Source organism: Pelodiscus sinensis, chromosome 1 (assembly GCF_049634645.1).
Source record: "Pelodiscus sinensis isolate JC-2024 chromosome 1, ASM4963464v1, whole genome shotgun sequence".
Taxonomy (NCBI): domain Eukaryota; kingdom Metazoa; phylum Chordata; order Testudines; family Trionychidae; genus Pelodiscus; species Pelodiscus sinensis.
The window spans coordinates 181,330,185-181,351,580 of record NC_134711.1 but is presented as its reverse complement, the minus strand read 5'-3'; the positions used below and the strand labels follow the sequence as shown (position 1 = coordinate 181,351,580).

Genomic DNA, 21,396 nt, shown 5'->3' with positions numbered 1-21,396 from the left:
ATTAGAGATATAGCTATTGTGGGCATAGCACACATTTTAAGGAGAGCTTACAAGCACTGCAACAGTTTGACTTTCCAAAAGAGAACTGGGATGGACCACAATAAGTCAATTTAGGGTAAAAGTGAAATTGTAACATGATTCATGTTAAGTCCATGAAGTGGGTCACATGGTCATAAGACTGGGCCTTCTAAATCCTACCTATCTTCAGATACCATTACTTTATGTTCACAAAGAAGTGTTTCATATTTGAGACAAGTTCCAGGATAAAAATTCACATTTATGAACACCTCCAAAAAGAGAGAAAAGAAGTATTTTCTGGCTCACTGTTTAAGCGTGTGTGTAAATATTTAAGAGCTTATTGTCAGGTCCTAACTTTATTTAAAAGGTAAAATCCTCCACGTTTATCCTCACGACTCAATCTATGAAAACTTGTTTCCTTCCAGAAAACGTGATTTGCTTCATATATTTTAGTTTTAAAGCATTTTGTTTCTTAATTCAAGAATTTCTTCAACATTGTTTTCAGTATAGAAAATGACATTTAGTGGCTTTAAACACAGCCCTAAGGATTTTGTTAGTTGATTAATACTAAGGAAGCTGGTCAAGTACATACACAAGTGTATAAAACACATAATAAACAGGGAAACTATGTAGAATTACTGCATATATTACTTACTAAACTGAGAAAGAGCCAAGAGTCATCCTGAAGATTTAACAGAAGCAGTTATATTTATGAAACAATTTTAAAATGCTTAATCTAAAAAGCTAACAATATCCATGTTTATATTCAGTTGAAAAAGTTTTTCAAACAAACATATATTTGCTAAACTGAAAGAAGTTGCAGAAAGTAGACTGAATAAAATTCTAAAAGTAAAAATTTCAAGGATTTCACCTCAACTAGGAGAGAGGCATAAATAATTTTGACTAGAATAGTTTTGTGGTGGCGGCATAGGACAGCTTCTCATGAGGCCTGACTTCAGTTTGCAGCTTAGTCACCCAGACTCCATGTGCAACCTCAGACAAGCCAGCCTGTACCTCACTCTCCAAATAGAAAATATGGATGTTTCCTATCTCACGTGTAGGGTATGAGGAAAAGTCATTAATGTTTGAAAAAACACTCTTATTGTGATCTGTGTACCTATCACATAAATATACATCAACTCATACCAGCTGAGCACCAATACCTGAATCTGACCAAACCCCTAATCCCTGCCTTGAAAGGAAAACAGGTCTCATTTTCAATTGTGTTGTCTTAACATGACTGAAAAGCCCTCCACAAGATGCAGAGTAACATATGAAGACATGTTAGCAAGCAATGTCATACTCTAGTGAAAGTTTAGACTATGTCTTCATTGCAGAGTAAACTTAAGTTACCTGCAAAAGCAACAAGGAATCCTGTGGTACCTTATAGACTAAAAGATGTATTGGAGCATAAGCTTTCGTGGGCAAAGACCCACTTCATCACATGCATCTGATGAAGTGAGTCTTTGCCCACAAAATCTTATGTTCCAATACATCTTTTATTGTGGGCAAAGACTCACTTCATCAGATGCATATGATGAAGTGGGTCTTTGCCCACGAAAGCTTATGCTCCAATACATCTGTTAGTCTATAAGGTGCCACAGGACTCCTTGTCGCTTTTGCAGATCCAGACTAACACGGCTACCCCTCTCATACTTAAACCTGTGCTCAAGTTATTCATAGCATGTTGAGTGTGTATTCCCCAAGAAAAGGGAGCACATGTCCGCTAACATGCAGAAACTAATAAGGTAAAATCTTATTGAAAACAACAACAAGTTGTAATAGTCACACAAATTAGCTAATTCAAGTAAACCCTAGGTATTTCCACTGGGACCTGTTAACTCAGATGAAAATTAATAACACTCTCGTGTTACATAATGCAAGTTAAGAACAAGCCTTATTCTAGAAAAAATGAGGCTTTGGCCTTGCTCCAGCGATTGGTCATGTAAAACAATATTACAGTTATAGCCACACAGGCAGTGCACTCATTTATGTGGCACTAGTTTTTCTGGAGGTACATCGCATGGCTTTATTGTTTCAGTAAACAGGGCACTATGAATTCTTCCTCGTTGGTAATATCTGGGAGCAGGGTAGTAAATAAGGAAGGTACTGGAGGACTATCAGCACTAACACATTCAATAGAGTGGATGAAAACTAATAGCTGACAAGTTTTGGCTGTGCACTCCCCAGGAAAAGGGGTATGCTAACTCATATTCAGCCAACAAGTTGTCACCATTGAAGTTTTAAATGCAGCACCAATGGGCTCTAGATAAAACCACTGCCACAAAGGGAGTAGCTAACAGTACTGTGAGTGTGTTTACACTGCACTTGACAGCACTGTAACTTGCTAGCTGGCGGGAAGAGAGAGGAGAGAAGAATGTTTTTTACACCCCTGAGCAAGAAAGTTACAGAGCAATAAAGCAACTTTGTAAATAAACCCTGGGCTACCCTCCCCTCTAGGGCCAATCAACTCAAGTTAAAAGCATCACTGCACCTGAGTGAAGGGAATCATGTGTGGTCAATACCTGCAAGTAACTAGGCAGCAAATAAAGAACCAAAAAAAGAGATTCTTTCCATAATCAGGGTGCATTTACACAGTAGGGCTAAAGTCAAATTAAGCTATGTAACTTCAGCTATGTTAACTGCATAGCTTAAGTCAAAACAGCTTAATTCAGCTTTTGGTGCTGTCTACACTGTAGGAAGTCAAAAGAATAAACACTCTTCCTTTGACCTCCCTTACTCCTCATGAAATGACGGTTACCATGAATTGGAGTAAGAAGTCCTCCAGCTTAACAGTATTTCGAAATAGAGGCTTGTAATGTAGATGTGCACTATGTTATTTCAGAATAATGTCAGTCATTCTGAAATAACACTGCTGTGTAGACGTATCCTCACAACAGCTACAGAATTTAACAAAAAATAATCTGAAAAAAGAACTAAGAGGTCTGGCCATACCAAACACTTGGAAAAGTTGGTGCAGGGTGCTCAGATGTGTGTAGGGGATTCATATGTGCATACATTTTCTGAACATATTTAACATGAAAGAAGAATTATGCCTACTTGATCTATTTTTCTCCAGATTATAATTTCACTAATTTTGAAAAAAGAGCACTCGAGACTTGCTCCTATAAATCATGTATGAAAAACTGCATTCACACTACACACAATGGTGATGGTCATATTAGGGTAATAAAATGTGAAAGCAGGATCTCCCCCCCCCCCCCCCCCCCCGGGTGATTCCAACAACAGCAAATGAGAAGGGCAATAACAACACATGCTGACATCAACAGCCATAAACAATTTCAGATGATTTTAGCATAAAAAAAGTTAACAGTGCCTAAAAATTCCCATTATGAAACACTTGAAATTGTTTAGCATCAAACCATTCATAAATTAGGCCCTCAATCTTGCAGATACTCATGCACATGAGTAGTCTCAATTAATTCAGTACAATTACTTACAGATTGACAAACCCACAAAAGCATGAAAATATATGTCCACATTCTCTCAGCACACTTAGTTCAAACTCATATTTATTTTCAGCTATGTCATGTGATTCTGAGTTTAAAGAACAGACAACTACAGTACTTCAGCCTTCAGGGGAGCAGAATTGGTTGCAGAGTATATGTATGACGGAAAGAAACCCATAGTGCTAAGTTGCAACACTCAGGTCAATGACTTGGGCTCTGTGGCTCACCTTGCAGGGCTAAAAACAACACTGTAGATGTTCCTGCTGGGGCCCTGAGGACTGTACCATTCCCTGGATTTTCATAGACATACTCTTTAACTGTGGAGCCATAGTTTTTAGGCATGCTCCCTTGGGTTGTAGCTATGTATAACAATACTGCCATGCTTTCTCTTTTCACCCAGAGATCTACACGGTGTGTCAAACTATTTTGTCTTTTATCCTGTAATGTTTTGGAACTGTATAACTGCTCACAACTGATTAAAAATAATTAGCACTTAGCAAGATGCAGGTCTGTATGAATTTGAAATTACTGCAGTATTATGGTGTTAAAAATGCCAATTCAGGTCCTCTCACTGCTAGTTTAACTATTAAATTGGTGACAACCTCTCCGTAATTGTCATTTTCAATTTGATTTTCCAATGCCCGTCACATGCGAGGCTTCTCACAGTACAGACTAAAAGCACATCTTCCCGGAAAAGTCTAAATTGAAATCGGCTGGACTTCTACAATTGATGAGAGACGCCGTAATGCTCACAATTAGGAGATTCATCCAAACCAAACCATTAAAACCAAATTAGTAAGACTGAGGGGCTCCTTTGTCTGAAAGGAGGAGGGCGATTTTCCGGGGCGGGGGAGGCGTGGGGTGAGCCCTAAGCACACTGGCCGGCGGACACGCAGCAGGGAAACGATGAATAGTGAAGTGCCCGGTTCCGGAGAGCGCCGGACTTCATGGAAAAACCTGCCAACGCAAAGCCACGCGGGCGCGGAGGCGGCAGCTGCTACGTACCTGTCCCAACGCGGGTCCGAGGGCAGCCCTGCTCCTTTCGCCCGGCTCACCAGGAACGGCGCGGGGGCAGCCAGGGCAGAGCCAGCGCTCAGGGCCCGTGGCGCCCGGACAGCTGCCCACCTCGGCCCAGGTGCCGGGGGAAGGGAGCAGACACGGCCCCGCTCGCCGAGCTCCCCTCCAGCGGCGGCGCGGGTCCCACAGCCCCAGGCGGGTTCTGACCCCGAACCGGCCACAGAAGAGCCCCGCGGCGCCAACAGCTGCGCTCCCCGCTTCACCTTCCGCCAGCGGGACAGGCGCGTCCTCCCCAGGCCCAGGCAGGGCTCAGCTGCCCCGAACTGCGGCGACGGGAAGGAATCAGCTGACCCGTAACAACAGTCCTCCTCCCCCTGCCCCGACCCCTCACTTCCTGCCCGCTGATTGGACGCTGCCGGCCCGGTCGACGCTCTGACGCCAACGTTGACTACAGCGCGCGTGCGCGTCAGGCTCAGCGCCGTCGCTTTCTTTCCGCCGCGGAGCTGTTAGCGTGGCCCCCGGGGGGCGCGAGCGTGGCCGTTGGGCTTTGGAACGTTCTGCTCCTCGCTCCGGGGCATGGTGGCGCGCGCTGTGTGAATCCGGGGTTTAGCACCGCACGCTAAAGCCAAGGCCCCATGCAAGGCCTCATGGCCGCCTGTGCACAGCCCCTGCTCACCCGCATGTAGACTCCCAACCATCCGCAGGGGCTTGTTACCTGGCTAGGGTTTCCCAGGCTTGCCCCTTTTCTCACGTGAGGTAGCTGTGTTGGGAAGCCTGTGAAGATGCTCATTGCACAATGTTAGCTGGTCAGTGTTGTGGGCTGGATTCCCGAGCTTTAGAGGAAGCAGAGCGACTCCAGCCCCAAGCACTCGAGCTAAGGAAGGCAACGATGCCATTGCAAGGAAACTTTTGAAATTTGGTTTTCTGCCACAGTGGAACAAATAACTCCAAACCTTGCAGCAGTTTTGAGGAAATAAAAATGTGTTGAAATTACAGAAACATAGGGCTGGACAGGACCATGAGTGCTCATCAACTTCAGCACCCTGTATCAAAACAGGACCGAATAAACTTAGACTGTTCCTGACAGGTGTTTGTCTAACCTGTTCTTAAAACTCTCCAGTGATGAGACTTCCACAACCTCTTTTGGAAGCCTCTTTCGGAGCTTACCACCCTTATGATTTGAATTTTTTTTCTGCTGTCTAGCCTAAATCTCTCTTGCAGATTAAGCCTGCCTTTAGTGAACAGGGAGAACAGTTGATCAATGTCCTCTTTATAATTGCTCTTGCTGTATTTGAAAATTATTATGAGGTCCTTCCTCAGTCTTCTTCTAGAATACATGCCAAGTTCTTTTAATCCTTCCTCGTAGGTTAGGTTTTTCTAAACCTCATTTTTGTTGGACTCCTACGAACTCTCCAATTTGTCTACATTTTTCATTGTGTGGCACCCAGAATTAATCACAGAACTCCAACTGAGGCCTCACCAGTGTCAAGTAGAGTGGGTGTGATGGGGCATTTGCCCCCACACTGGCCCTTTAAGGGTTAAAACCCAGCCTGGGAGAGGGCTGGAGCAGTGGATCTGTGGAGCCAGCAGCTTTTGGCAGGAATTAGCCAATTAGGGCCCATCTCAAGGAAGTATAAATAAATAAAGGCTCCTGGAGGGAAAGGAGAGGTTTGGATTCACTCTTGCTCCAGCTGTAGAGCAGAAGGGACCTAGCTACCAGGGAAGCTAGAGGCTTCCTAACTTAGAGCAGTGCTGGGGAAGCTCTCCTAGGCAAGTACTACCTCTGCAGGGGGGCAGCCAGGGTAGGCAAAGGTAGTAGGTCCACACTCTCTTGCCTATGATGAGTGGTCATTTCAGACTGCAGTCTATCCCTCTGGCAGGGGCTAGATGGAGATTGGCAGTGAGTCTCTGAGGCAAGGGGGGGGACATAGGGAGTTAAGGGTTCCTAGAAAGGGAAGACCACAGAGTGTGGAGGCACTGCAGCAGGAGAGTACCAAGGGGAAAGGGTACCATAGTCTTGGAAGAGTGTGAGTCCTAACAGAGTGGCAGAGCTCATAGGAAGAATGACACCTGCTGAAAGGAAGTGCTCCAGAGCTAAAAACCTAATTCCCAGAGTGTCCAACAGGAGGCACTGTGCTGGTGAATCACACTGTTACAATTGGACAGTAACATTCCTTGGCTTAAATACACAACACTTCCGTTAATACATCCCAGAATGCTTTTTTTCACAACTGCAACATACTGTGGGCTCAATTTGTGTTCCACTATTATTCCTATATTCCGTTCAGCATCTCTACTAGTTATTCTGTATCTTGCAGTTGAGCATTTTTTTTCCATCATGAGTGAAATAATTTGCACTTGTCTTTATTGAATTTAATCTGTTTAGACTGACTTTCCATTTTATCAAGATTACTTTGAATTCCAATCCTATCTTCCAAAGTATGTGCAATCTCTCCTAGTTTGGTGTCATCATCAACTTTTAAAAGTGGGTTTCCTATTAATGTTATCTGAGTCATTCATAATAATACCAAATAGGGATGTAAGCGAGTAGCTGAGTACCTGACTACTCCCTCTCTCCCTCCTCCTTCTCCTCTCCCCCTTCCCCCACTGCTGCTTCTTTATGAGAGGCAGCAAGGGGGAGAATAGGAGCTGGTGCTGGGGGGAAGTCCGCTTAAAAGCTGGTTTCCCTTCAGCACTGTCTCTGTAGTGCTGCTTTCCCCGCCTCTATCAGCCTATCTCTATCTGCTTGCAGCAAGCTGAGACTGTTTCAGGGCAGGCCCTGTCCACAGGGGTCTGGGCTGGCCATGGGCAGAGGCCGTTCCAGCAGCAGCCCCTGCCTGCGGCCAACTCAGGCTGCCACGAAGAGGGGCTGCTAGACTTGGTGCAAGCTGGGACTGAGCATTTCTGGAGCAGGTGTGAGCTGGGAACTATCCCCACTGTGGCTCTGCAGAGTGGCTCCCTTTATCAACTAATCGTGTGATTGTCTTTCAACTAGTGCACCCCTTTTATAATAATTAAATTTACATTGTGTTTCCCTAGTTTGCTTATAAAACGTTATATGGGACTGTGCCACATGTCTTAGTGAAAGCGCTTTCTGCGGGGTGTAACTTATAATGCTGTTATCATTTGGTTGCTTTCAAATTGTTTAATTTTAATTGCTCCTATATCGTCCCAGATATTGAAGTGAGGTGAGTGCTCCCAGGATCTTCTTGTTCCCCTTTTTAATGATTGGTATAAGTTTATCCTTCTGCTGGTCTCTGGAACCTCACCTGTCCTCCAAGAATTCTCCAAGATAATTAATGGTTCAGCTAGTTCCTTAACTACTCTAGGATGAATTTCAGTACCATATTAACTTCAGTACATCTAGCTTACGTACATATTCTTTAACCTGTTCTTTCCTTATTTTGGCTTCCTTTCCCCTCCCCCTTTGTTCATATTAATTGTGTTAAATATCTGATCATCATTAATCTTCTTAGTGAAAACTTCAGCCTTTATGTCCACAGTTATTAGCGCTCCTTCCCTGAAAAGTAAAAGACATATTTTTCTCTCACTCTCTCTTGCTTCTAATATAATTAAAGAACTTATGTTTCTTGGTAGGTGTAATTCATTTTGTTCTGTAAATTTTGTAACTCTATGTGCTTGTGCTATTCTTTTGCACCCCTGCTTAGCAATTTGTCCATGTTCCCGCATTTTGTAGAATTTTTTTTTTATTTTAAAGGGCTCCTAATAGTTATATTGACCTCTTCCTATTCCTATGTTTCTTTAAATTGGGATAATTTGTAGTTGTGTCTTTACTGTTGTCTCCTTGAGAAACTGTCCGGTCTCCTGAACTTGCTTTATCTGTTAGATTTTCTTTCCAACGTACTTTACATAACAGTTCTCTGAATTTGTAAAAGTGTACTAAGTCAATTGCCCTTATTCCTCTGCTCTGACTTCCACCTTTCCTTATACTCAAGAAAACTATTATTTCATGATGATTTTCACCCAGATTGTCTACCACCTTAAAACTTACAGTCAATTCTTCTCTACTCAGCACAAACTCTTAAATGGCTGTCCCCCTGGTTACTGTCTCTACTTTCTAAAACAGAGTGGTCCACAGTACGGTCCAAGAACTTATTGAACAATTTGGTTTCTGGCATGCTGTTCAGACAGATGTCTGGGTCATTAAAGTTCCTCATTACTTCAAGTCTGTTTTCAGATTAAAAGCTTTTACCCTTGTTCACCACCTAAAATGATGGCCATGGTATCTTGCTTCTTGAACCTGAGTGAAAAATTAAAAATGACATTTATTAAATGTACAATGGCACGTATGTAATGAAGCATATAACCTCAGGTCTCCATTGTTAAGAATTAGAACCAAGACTCATTAATTTTGTTATACTTTGAATTAGGGATGTTAAATTGTGGGTAGTCAGCTAATCGAGTAGTCAATGGAATTTCCATTTACTACTCAATTAGTCGATAAGGGGGGAAACTCCGCTATGGCTCTGCCTTTTAGATGTATTAAGAACTGCCAGGCTCTTAACGCATTTAAAAGGCAGATGCTCAGCAGGGGGGACCAGGAGTAAGCCGGGAATCAACTGATTCCTGCTTTGCACCCAGTCTCCCACTATGCCTCTGCCTCCCCTGCCCCATCGAGATGGCTTTTAAGCCAGTTCCCCCCCATCACTGGCTCCTGATCCCCTCCCCTCATCCCCCACACACTTGCTGTGCCTCTCTGACAGAGGCAGCGGTGGAGGAGTGACTAGTCAAGTCACTACTCAATTACCCAATGGCTGTGTCTACACTGGGCCACTTATTCCGAAAAATCAGCCGCTTTTCCGGAATAAGCTGCGAGCTGTCTACACTGGCCCTTGAATTTCCGGAAAAGCAATGATGCTCTACTGTACAAAATCAGCCGCTATTCCGGAAAAACTATTCTGCTCCCACTCGGGCATAAGTCCTTATTCCGGAACACTGTTCCGGAAAAGGGCCAGTGTAGACAGCCCAGTAGTCTTTTCCGGAAAAAAGCCCCGATCGCGAAAATGGCTATCGGGGCTCTTTTCCGGAAAAGTGCGTCTACATTGGCCACAGATGCTTTTCCAGAAAAGCAGCCTGCCAATGTAGACGCTCCTTTTCCGGAAAAACTAAAAACGGAATAGTATTCCGTTTTAAGCATTTCCGGAAATTCATGCCAGTGTAGACACAGCCAATAAGTCGGGTAGTCAACTAGTCCCTTACATCCCTACTTTGAATTATAGGAATATATTCATGGGGTATGAATGTACAACTAAGACTAAATTACTGCATCTTTCTTTCATCCTTGCTTTTTCAGTTGCTCATGCCTTTTGCAAATTGCTTTTACAGTGAAAATTTCCATGCATTGTCTCAATCTAACTGAGTTTTGGGGGAAGGTGTTAGGATTTTTGCTATCAGTCCTTTTTAGTTATGCCAGTTGTAGGGGAAGTTCCTCTTATGGTCAGACTGAAATTAATGTACTTGCATAACTCAAAAACATCTGAAGCTAAATATTGAGGAAGGAAAAACTACTTGTTTGAAAAAATATGGTTTATTCATGCCTGTTCTAGCATTCTTTTTCTAACGATACCATGTTAACTGGATTCCTACTCTTGTGTCTTTTGCTTGCAGTGAAAACCCAGAGAAAAATTCATAAAAGCTGAGTTTTGAGAGATGCTGATTCACAGAAGTGATCAATACATTCGGATTCTGTGCAGTGGGCTAAGTAGCCCCTTGTTCATCAAAGCATTTTCTTTTTCAAATAAAGAGCTTCTCAGCTGTTACCTACTCTTTAGCAATCATTTTACCAGCCTAAAGCTCATAAAACCCAAGGGCTCTTCATGGAGTTCCTAATTTGTATCTGTTCTTTTTCTCTAATTGATCAATTTAAATTCACACATATTGAAATGGGGTGGGGGACATTTATTCTGAGTTTTTTATCTTTAAAGCAGGTTTAGGCCTCACTTTATCTTGGATATCTTGTTAGTTTTAGTTTTGCTATTAATATTCCTTTTTATTCAAGCACCTCTAGTTCTGTCCAAAATTGGCAGGTTGAAGTACTAGTTGCAGCTATGCCTTACCACAAAGCAGCCGTTTGTGTGCCAAGAGGCATTTGTGGATGGCATACAAAATATCAGAGTCCCAATATTTTTCAGAGCCTGGGAAGTTACACCGCTACATTTCTGAGTTATACACATGCATGGAAAGAAAGCTTCAAGAAAACGTGATTATTGTAGAACTCCAGCAACTCGTCAACAGCTGTATTAAAGATAGATATTAACGCTCTAGGCCAGATCCTCAGCTTGTAAGTTAGTTTAGTTCCATTGTAACACTAGTTCTGAATCTGGTGCACAAACTTTAAAAGTGTTCCAAAACAATGCTCCTTTCAGTTTGCTATGTTGGAACATGATCCAGTATTCTTAAAACAATTTAATGTTTCTGTAATCTAACACTCACTAATATTTCTGAACAGCAATCCAATCTCTTGTAACTGACAATTTTGCAATGCAAAATCATGGTAAGATTAATATATGAAACATTCTGTACTATGTTAGTTGTATGAAACAAAATTTGGCCAAGCAACATTTTCCCTTCCAAAATCCTACAGTATGCAGAAGTATATTATTGTAAGCTGCTCTTGTACAAAAGACCATTTTAAGCAACTGTTACACTTCTGCAACTCTGCAGATAAGAGAACAAGGGAAGATATGAAATCACCCAAGGGGGTTCAGAAAAAGTACAAAGGAAACAAGGAAGGTGTCAAATACATGATTGGGTGGAAGATGCAGGATTCAATGGCATTTATCAACAACATTAACAACAAATATAGATCTTTGTGGCTTTGAAATTTTTTGTAGAGCAATATCGTCTTTATTTCTCATAAGTTTTTAATGTTTTGCTCATATGCATTTGTTCTCAGCAGGAATTATGATGCTTTAAGTTAAGAAAAAACACTTTCATTAGGAAGAAAAATTGTCTACTTGTTAAGCCACAGGTCATAGAGCCCACAGCTCTGAATTCAGTTCCTGGATTTCCTCACTCAGCAAAATTAATCCCTAGCGTAATAGACTAAATTCAGGGGTGAGTGTCACCATGAGTTTGCTAAATTAACCTTTCTTTGTCCATCTGTTACATAGAGATAATAATTACTTAAATCATGAGTGTTAAGAATTGCAAAACTCTCGTTTAATCAAGTACATTTTTATCAAGGGTTATAAGATTATTACAAGCAGCTGTGTCTTTACATGAGACACCTTTACATTGCACTTGGGTTTAACCAGGATCAGACACTATGAAGGGGGGGTTGTTAGGTTTGACTGGCATGCATATGAAGAACAAAATTCTGAGACTTTTTTTAAATTTTGATGCAGAATAGTTTATATTGTCTTCCAGTGGATTGTTCCATGTCTGAATTCGAACTCTTCAAAAAAGAGAGAGACTACATTAAATGAGTGTAGATCTGTCGTGTCTAGCATGGTAGACACTAGCCACGTGCAGCTATTTAGCCTGTTGAGTGTGGCTAGTTCGCTATAGCACTAGCCACTATAGTGGCTATTGCTTCAGATCTGGTTGGACAGCATGGGTATAGATAGTCTTTTTAGCTGGCTAGTGCATCTCACAGGAATAATCAAAGTTTCAATACAAAACAATGTGAATAGAGCGCTATCAAATTCACAGTGCATTTTGCTCAATTTCATGGTCATATGATTTCAAAATCATACATTCCATGATTTCAGCTATTTAAATCTGAAATTTCACAATGTGGTAACTGGTCTTGACCCAAGATTTGTGAGGCAGTGTGTCAAGATTATGGTGGGGTCGGAGTTTGTGATATTGCTACTATTACTTCTGAGTTACTACCTTCAGAGGTAGGCAGCTGGAGAGTGGCGGCTGCTGGCCAGAATTCCAGCTCTGAAGGCATAGCTGCCACCAGCAGCAATACAGAAATAAGGATGGTATGGAATTGCCACACATACTTCTGCATTGCTGCTGGTTCGGCACTACCTACAGAGCTGGGCACCTCGCCAACAGCCACGACTCTTCAGCTGCCCAATTCTTCAAGGCAGAGCAGAAGTAAGGGTACTGCACTCCCCTTATAACCCTGTAACTCTGTTTTGGGTCAGGACCTCTAATTTTGACCTGTCTCCCCCACAGTATTGGTAAAGTTTAGGGTAAATGTACACTACACCAGATTTCAATGGAGAAGACAAGATGTCATGGTCTGTGATCGAATTTTTCATAGCCATGAATTTGATAGGGCCATAAACACAAGTAATTCCTGGCTTAGCAAACCGAGCTTTCCCCAATAGACAGTGAAAATAAGGACAGTAATTTCCCCAAGTTAATTTAATGACACCAGGATATTATGTCTTTGCTTGAAATTTGGCCATGGGTTACTAATGCTTTTAGTGACAACTTCCTATTCTGAGTCTTAATTTATAGGATAACTCTTCATTTATGACATGTTCCCTCTTCTCTCTCCCCCCCCCCCCCCCCCCCCACTTCCATGCACATTGGTAGTTGTCATAACTTTCACACTGCTAAAATCTAGATATGAGGCAAGTAGCTATATGGGGACGGTTTAACTGGGAAAGTTCAAGTGTATGAACTCATTCAAAATCTGTAATGTTCATATTTGTAAACCAAGAATGAGAAGGAGAAAACTGTTTCAGAAGTATGAAATAAAGAGGACATAAAATATAAAGTACTGTTACAAGTTTTATGGCTTTTCCTCTTATAACTCTTTGGTGTGAAGGTGGAGGCAAAAAGCAAATCAAAATAAAAAGAACTCTTACTCTGGATTGATACTTGGTATGCAAAATATTGCCCAATGTGAACTAGGAAGCGATTCTTGACTATTGTTTTAGTCGGTGCATCACCTTTAGCTATGCTGACTTCCTTAACTCAGAATGAAAATATGTTGTAATACCTTGTTTCCCATATGACTGTGGCAAGGTAGGTACTCTCTCACTGTCTGGCAAGGATTAATAGCAGCAACCCAGCCAATCAGGCTGGGCTGGACCCTATAAGAAGAGCAGTGAGACAGAGGCCCTCAATCTCTCCTTGGAACTTGAGGGAGAAGGACTGGCTCCCTATAGTGGGAAATATCTGGGCCAAAGCAGTGCTGGGCAGGGTCAGGGGAACAAGCAGAACTCTAGCCTGGCTGGCTACCAGACTGAGGCCTTGATATAGGGGCTGAGTAGAGTACTGGAGTTACAGGGAAGTAGCCCAGGGAGAGTAGGTGGTGGCAGAGGGAAGGGGAGAGGCAATGAGCAGCTGCCAGCTACAGGGTCCCTAGGCTGGGATCCAGAGTAGTAGGTGAGCCTGGGAGCCCCTCCCTTTGTCCCATTGGCTGTGGGAGAAAGGGGCCAAGGCAAAGAACTTCAGTTTGCCCCGAGTAAGGCACTGGACTAGGGACTGCAATTTGCCACTGTGACAAGATGCTGGATGAAGGAATGCTGATTACCCTCCGTGGGGGTGCAAGAGAACAACGGAGTTGGAAAAGAGGACAGTGTGTTCTGGGAGCAATGCAGGTCCCCACAGACAGCAGAAATAGTGGAAAAGCAGTGATGGAGAGTGAGCATAAGAGGAGGATGCCCTGATGATGAACAGAGCCAATTCCCAACATAGCCAACAGGAGGTGTTATGATGTTGAACACAACTTACAAATGATACACTGAAGAACCTAATACTGTCTTTATTGTAATTTGGCACTGCCGGAAAGAAAAAAAATAGTCCAATTTTTTCCTAAAAATGAGAAGTGAAATTACCAAAAAGGAGATCTGGGAGCTAAGCTGAAAATAGGGAAGCAGACCTTCCCATATGAGTAATGCTGTGGTTTCGACAGGTTTAATAATGCATGAAATGAAAACTCTAAATTAGCATTAAGAACGGGGGGGGGGGGGGGGGAAGCTAAACAAAAACTAATGACCCATTTACTGATTCATGCACTTGTTTTTGCCAATACAAAAGTATAAAAGGGACTTACATGAGCCCTACAGAATATCCTTGTTTCTGTAACTGGCATAGAAGTGATATAACAGCTCTGTGCTAGTCCCATTCCCTGCTTCCAATGCAGAAGATGGGTCAGAATGGGCTGGAGAAAGAGGAAATGTTGCTGGATTGCACTGTACCCTGCTTAGTCTGTGTTGGTGTAATAACTTTAAGAGAACCTTTGCAACTCAGCATAGTGTGCTGTAGGGCTTCTGGCACAGCCCAACAAAAGGTGTTGCAAAGGTGACAAACATATCTTTGCCTGCCCCCTTTCCTTTGTTGTACACAGGAACAACAACCCACAGAAATATAGTTGATAAATTCTCCAGAAGAAAGTTACACTAGATCTTGATTCTAACAGTGTGCTACTACAAGGAACCAGCCTCAGGATGGCCACAATAAAATCTCTTTAGACCTGACTGAGTCTCTTCTGACTTATATTAGTGTAAACCAGGAGTAATTCCAATAACATTTAAGCTTCAGAGGTGAAGCAGAATCAGACTCTAAAATATTTACCTTGCCTGAGCTCAAGTTGAAATTGGGATATCTATTAGTAAGGCATGTTATCTACCAATATTCCCAATAGGAATGTAAAACTGGTTAACCAGTTAAAGGGGGGCTGGGCTAGTACGACCCCCCCACACACACACACATACTCACACACACACACTGTGTCTGAGTGCCCCTGCCTGCATGAGAATAATTTATCAAGGGTTGTGGTGGATTTTTCTATTCCTGACTATTTTTAAATTAAGACTGGGTGTTTTTCTAAAAGAGATAGGTTATGAATTATTTTTTTGGTGGGGAGGGGGAGAGATTATGGCCTGTGTCATACAGGAAGTCAAACTAGGTTAGATTATCACAATGGTTTTGGAATATATTAAAACCTTGTCTCTCTGCTCTATGAGGAGATGAGCATTGAGCAGAAATGGACAGAGACCATGTGAGATCAGTTAGGCTGTGTCTAGACTGCATCCCTTTTACGGAAAAGGGATGCAAGTTAGACCTATCGCAATTGCAAATGAAGCAGGGATTTAAATCTCCCCCGCTTCATTAGCATTTTCCAGCTCAGAGCTTTGCCGGAAAAAAGCGCCAGTCTAGACGCGGATCTTTCGGAAAATAAAGCCTTTTCCGAAAGATCACTTATCCCTCATTATCTTAGCATTTTAAGAGGGATAAGGGATCTTTCGGAAAAGGCTTTATTTTCTGAAAGATCAGAGTCTAGACTGGCGCTTTTTTCCAGCAAAGCTCCGAGCTGGAAAAAAGCGGCAGCCATTTTTATGCTAATGAAGCGGGGGAGATTTAAATCCCCCGCTTCATTTGCAATTGCAATATGTCTAATTTGCATCCCTTTTACAAAAAAGGGATGCAGTCTAGATACAGCCTTAGTGCGTGTTGCATTTATGTTGTTCTTGGGTTAATTGAAGGATCTAGTTATTGGTACATATTTACAAATATAAATTAAAGATACCAAGGCCTGAAGTCAGGAAAGTATTCCAAGTGCTGTGTGTCTAATGGAGATGGATGATTAAGTCTAGGCTGCAGCTAGATGCTTAGCTGTGATTGTGATTGTTGAGACAGGGAAAATAGGCATAGGACTACCTATGTTTTTTCTTTGTAATCTTGTCTGATATCTGTTTTGTGGGCATTATCAGACAGATATCAGACAAGATCACAAAGAAAAAACAGTTTCTTGCCATTTCAACCAGAAAGGACACTCTCTCAATGACTTAATCACCTGCATTCTGCTACAAAGACGTTTTACATCTGCACTTGAAAGGGAATCCTCTGAACTGTCATTCATGTTAAAATTCGACACTCTCTGAGAAGGAATGAACAAAGTCTCTAACTATCTTACCCATTACCAAGATAGCTTCCTCAATTATCACCTCAGATGTCTGTGAGTTAATGGTATTACTCTCCCCACCTCTAATATAATTAATTCACAGACACTTACCTTCCTTCCTTCCCCCCCCCCCCCCGCCCGCATCTCCCTCCTGTTCTGAAATGTGATTTGTCCTTTTCATATGTGTTCATTTTTTTTTAAATTGTATCCTTTGGTATATATGGTTGTGACTATTTTCTTCCACTACTTGATCTGAGGAAGTGGGTCTGGCCCACGAAAGCTCATCATCTAATAAACCATCTTGTTAGTCTTTAAAGTGCTACATAGTCCTGTATTTTGCTCCAGCTACACCAGACTAACACGGCTACATTTCTATTACTATATTGGTTAGAGCATTCACTTAAGAAGGAACATGCTACTTCTCCCTCTTTAGTAGGTGTATGGACTCAAACCAGGCATTCCCACAAAGTCAATTCCCCAAACTACTAGACTAAAGATTACAAGGCAGAGGGAGGGAAGGGTTGTCCTGCTCCCATAGCTGCTTTATGTAAACTCACTTGAAAGTCTGATTTGATAGACTTACTTTGGGCATATCTACCAGATTGCTTCCCAGCTCCCACTTACAATTTAATTTGCCAGATGCCTGTCTTACCCTGTTTGTAATTCACTCTAGGTCTTAGTCAGCAGGTAGATGTCTACAGTGAGATAGCAGTGCATATGCCAGGTGCAGAAATGTAGGTGCAAAGGGAATTTTTGTGGCAAAAACTTAGGCACCAAATGAATTCGGCCACTGTAAGGTTAGGCAAAGCCAAGCTGGAGGATTGCAGTGGAACATAAAAATGGAACTTAGATGTGTAAATACCTTTAGCTTGCATACCACTGCCACAATTCAGTAGGTAAACAGATAGATATATTCTTAGTTCAGCTATAATTTTCCATTTGCTTAGTGACTTGCCAGTTAATATGTACTCATTTGTATGTAACTGAAAATAATGAATTGTAATTTAAATGTACTGGCTTACACTGAAAGCAAAATTAGGATTATTTGAATTTTGCACCTACTTACACCTCAGAGACCCTTAAAAATCATGTGAACAAATAAATGAGTAAAGAAGGAGCAAGAAGCAAAGACCAGTGTAGGAAAGGGAAGTTCTCGAGAGGAATGCACACACTATGCTCAAAATATGAACAATTAGCTGGTACATACAGCATTAATCATCATTCAGAGTTGGCATGTGGTATTAAAAGGAAGGTGTATTCACAAACATTGAAACTACATGTAATTCAGTGCAGAAATGCTGGAAGTGAATGTATAAAGTGCTATGTTTTGATAGCATGATTACGAAAGAGTATTTATTCTCAGGAGTATCAGAAGGGTAATCATGTTAGTCTGTATCTGCAAAAAACAACGAAGAGTTCTGTGGCACCTTAAAAATTAGCAAATTTTTATTTGGGCATAAGCTTTTGTGGGCAAAGACCCACTGATAAAGTGTGCCTTTGCCCACAAAAGCTTATGCCCAAATTAAAACCTGCTAATCTTTAAGGTTCCAAAGGACTCGTCTTTATTTTCAGGAGCTGACTAGAATACAGTGTTTCTCAACCTTTTTTTAAAAGGATCCCCTTTTAAAAAAAAAAAGCCATAAGTACCCCCACTACCTACAGTTTTCAGACACATTTTTTTTCTACCATTGCAACACATTTGTTTAACCAACTTAATCGTAGCCAGGTGAGTGAAATTTTTGGGTGTAAAAAGTACACAAATAAATCACTGTAAAACTTAAAACAAAAATTCAGTTTTCTCCAAATTTCAGTTGTTGATGTACCCCCAGGCGTCTTTTGAGTACCAAGGGTACTCATACCACTGGTTGAGAAACACTGCAATAGAAGACTTGATCACTGGCTCCTTTGGAGTTGAATCGTAATTTTAGTCAAATGAACTAAACATCTGTGCTGTAACTCTGCAATATTTGTGAATCAAATTCTGGAAACAGCTTTCTTAGTAACCTTAGAGATCTGTCTTAAGTAATCATGCTGTAAATGGCTCAAAGTGATGAAATTGGAATGACTCATATTCAAGAAGTTCAAAGACAACTGCCGATGAGCTCTGCAACAGAGGGTCTTTATCACTTTCAGAAGCAGAAATGTGGAAAGGGGTGTGATGATTTCTGTAAATGTTAAGTTTCTATATTGCTTTCTATGTTGAGGGTAACTGAGAGCACAGGTGATTTGAAGATGCTAATAATCGCAACTCCATGGTTAATTCTGCTGGCCTGCTTCTTTCTCAGCCTTCCTGCCTCCTTTGGTCTTACCTCTCCCCTTCTGTGTGTCTGCATTTTCCTGAATATAAAGGCTAGTTATCCCTTGTCTTAATAGGGATATGTAAGGGGCCTTGTCATCTTGTAATCCTCCCAACACACAGCATTCAAACTGGCACCACTTTAGACCCATTTAGTTTTTAATACCTTTTTTGAGTCTCCTGCTGGAATTAATTACCCTGCGGAAATCACTGTGAGAAGATACCATTAAAGCCAAGAACTTAGTGTGATTCAAAAAAGGAGTAGAAATGTAAATAGATAATAAGACTATCCAGAGTCATAATAATTTGTTTTTAAATAGTTACTGACAAGAGCTTTGGAGGAGATGTAAACTCTTGTAGTTTGTGAAGTAAACTAACTTGTTAGAAGTTAGGAGGAAACTTTCCCAGGGGAGAGGTTATCTCATTAGTGACTGCTGCCATTTCTTGCACTTTTTCTCTTGAAGCAGCTGGTACTGACAATGCTGGAGACAGGATATTAGATGACTCACTGGTCTGACTCAATATGGCAATTCCTATTTCCCTAAGAAAATATGAGAAAACAAGACAAGATGTTACAAAATTCAAAGTACATGCAAACACAATAGTGACTATAAATCACAGAAGCTATTTTATTGTTCAGGAGATTAACTGTCTCATTTGAAAGGTAGAAAAAAGGAAGATATTCATGTTCTAGTTAAAATGTCTATGAATAACTGCAAAGAAGAACAAAATTAACTTTTAACACTCATCATCTTGCTCTTTAGAAAATTTGTGCATGAACATATTGTAGCTTGGGGTAATTAATGACTATTCTAAAAAGGGATTATATGGCATGATGAGCCCACATACTACATTATAAGTCCTCTTTAGACAACAAAAAAAGGAAGCAAAAAGTGTACAGTTACTGAAGTCTGACAGTGAACTGATTATTAAAAAGTGTATTTACTACTAATGTTAGATCAAACAATCAAGGAGACATGTTGCAGATTGTGCTCATGAATTGGGACTCTGAGTAAATCAGATATTTAAAACATATAAGAAAATACATGCAAATGGACTGCAATTACTGTGGAGACCAACAAATAAGGCATATGTAAAACATGGACAACAAATAACTTTTAAAAAGTTTGTGGGAACAAAGTAGTACATGAAAGAGACTATTCGAGAATGAAAATGAGTAAACAATTCAGTTAACTACATAGGATTCTTAGCAGGAGTTTAAATATTAATTTTAAAAGTTAAAGATAACAGTTTTCTATGGGGTAGTATGCTGGATGTCCCCAAACAATATAAGATAGGTATTTGTATGAGGTCCTGATCCAGCAAAGCTTCCTGCTAACTTTAAAATGACTTTCAATGAGACTAAGTTATATTCTTAGTCTGAATGAGCAAACTCCTAAAACTAGTTTGAAAACGTGTCCCACTGTGTTCAGATATTATAAAATATATAGTGGCTTTTAGCCATTTTAAGTTATTTTAATCCTGTTTGTGGATTAAATGGTAACAGTATGACTAAGAAGTCTAGATTGATACAGCATTGTCATATAAAAAGTTTAAAAACCACTGATCTTTCAAAGCAAAAAATTGCAATTGATTTTTCAGAAGAAAATCCTGTTACATTTCAGTAGAACTTTTATCAGTTTCATTATGGCTGCTCTAAATAATTATGAAATTACTGTTTTTTCTTCTATTCACATAATGAGATATTCAGATTAGGGATGTTATTGGTTAACCAGTAGGGGCTGGAGAAGCTCCTCACTTGCACCCTGCCTGGCCAAAGCAGCCCTTGCCTGTAGTGGGTCCAGGGTGCACTCTGGGCAGGGGTGCTCCAGCTCAGCCAGAGCAACCATGATCTGCAGCAGGCACTCCAGTCTGAGTGATCTAGAGCAGCCCCCTGCCTGTCCCCCCCCACCATTTAATCATTAACATTAAGTTTAACCAGTTAACCAATTAATGGGATTTTACATTCCTAATTCAGATATAACTCACCTTATCATCCAAATGATAATCTTTCAAGTAAATGTTGTTTGAAATTTCAATTACCTATATTTAGCTGTGGCCCCAGTGCTCTGTTGCCAGCCCTAACAGCTGCAATCAAGCATATGAGTGTTTACTTGATTGGGTCCTAAGTTTGTCCTGACAGGAAACTGACAGCAACTTTTAGGGTGCTCACAATCAAATAAGTTTACTAATGAAATATATGGTGGTCCCGTTTACAAGATTTGCTCTGAAAGTTTTTACCATTTTGAGAGCCCACAAAAGCTTGTGAACAAATAAATGTGTTAGTCTTTAAGGTACCACAGGACTCCTCATTGTTTTTGCTGAAAGACTGCACAGTAACCTCTCTGAAACTTCTCATTGCGAGAATTACTGTTACATGAAGTGAGAAATGCTGTAGTTCTGATGAAAACTTATGAACCAGCAGGCACTTTTATAGAGTTTCTTTTTAAAATAAAAAGGAAGCTTCTGATTTAGTTAAACAAGTACAAACTAAAACTTATTTTTGTAAGGACACAAGATTTGCATGTGGTTTTTTGCTATTTGCAAATAGCAGTGGAAATGATACAGCACAAAAAAATGCTGACTGGAGAGTCAGTTGTGTTTTCCAGGTACTTTCTGGTTTTGAAACATCAGCTTTGTCCAATTACTGTGCGTGGTACAGTTAACCGCCTAGATTTTACACTGTCCATGAAATTAAGAATAAAGAAATTCACATTCAAGAAAAAGTGTCAAATTTAAAGCCTTTTAACATTTAGGAA

The 21,396-nt window shown here is 40.9% G+C and overlaps 1 protein-coding gene across 18 annotated transcripts in view; it reads right to left on the bottom strand.

The window, feature by feature from the left end:
* The window catches only part of BACH1 (BTB domain and CNC homolog 1), a 43,720-nt gene extending 38,836 nt beyond the window's left edge, over positions 1–4,884 (bottom strand). For 14 of the 18 annotated variants that reach the window (XR_012897920.1, XR_012897921.1, XR_012897916.1 and 11 more), the window contains exon 1: positions 4,494–4,884. The gene's annotated coding sequence lies outside the window, so the exon portion shown is untranslated. Of the gene's footprint in view, positions 1–673; positions 701–4,493 lie in introns of all 18 variants that reach the window. The other 4 variants (XM_075910512.1, XM_075910521.1, XM_075910541.1 and 1 more) reach the window with 2 other exon arrangements.
* Between the last annotated feature and the right edge of the window lie 16,512 nt (positions 4,885–21,396).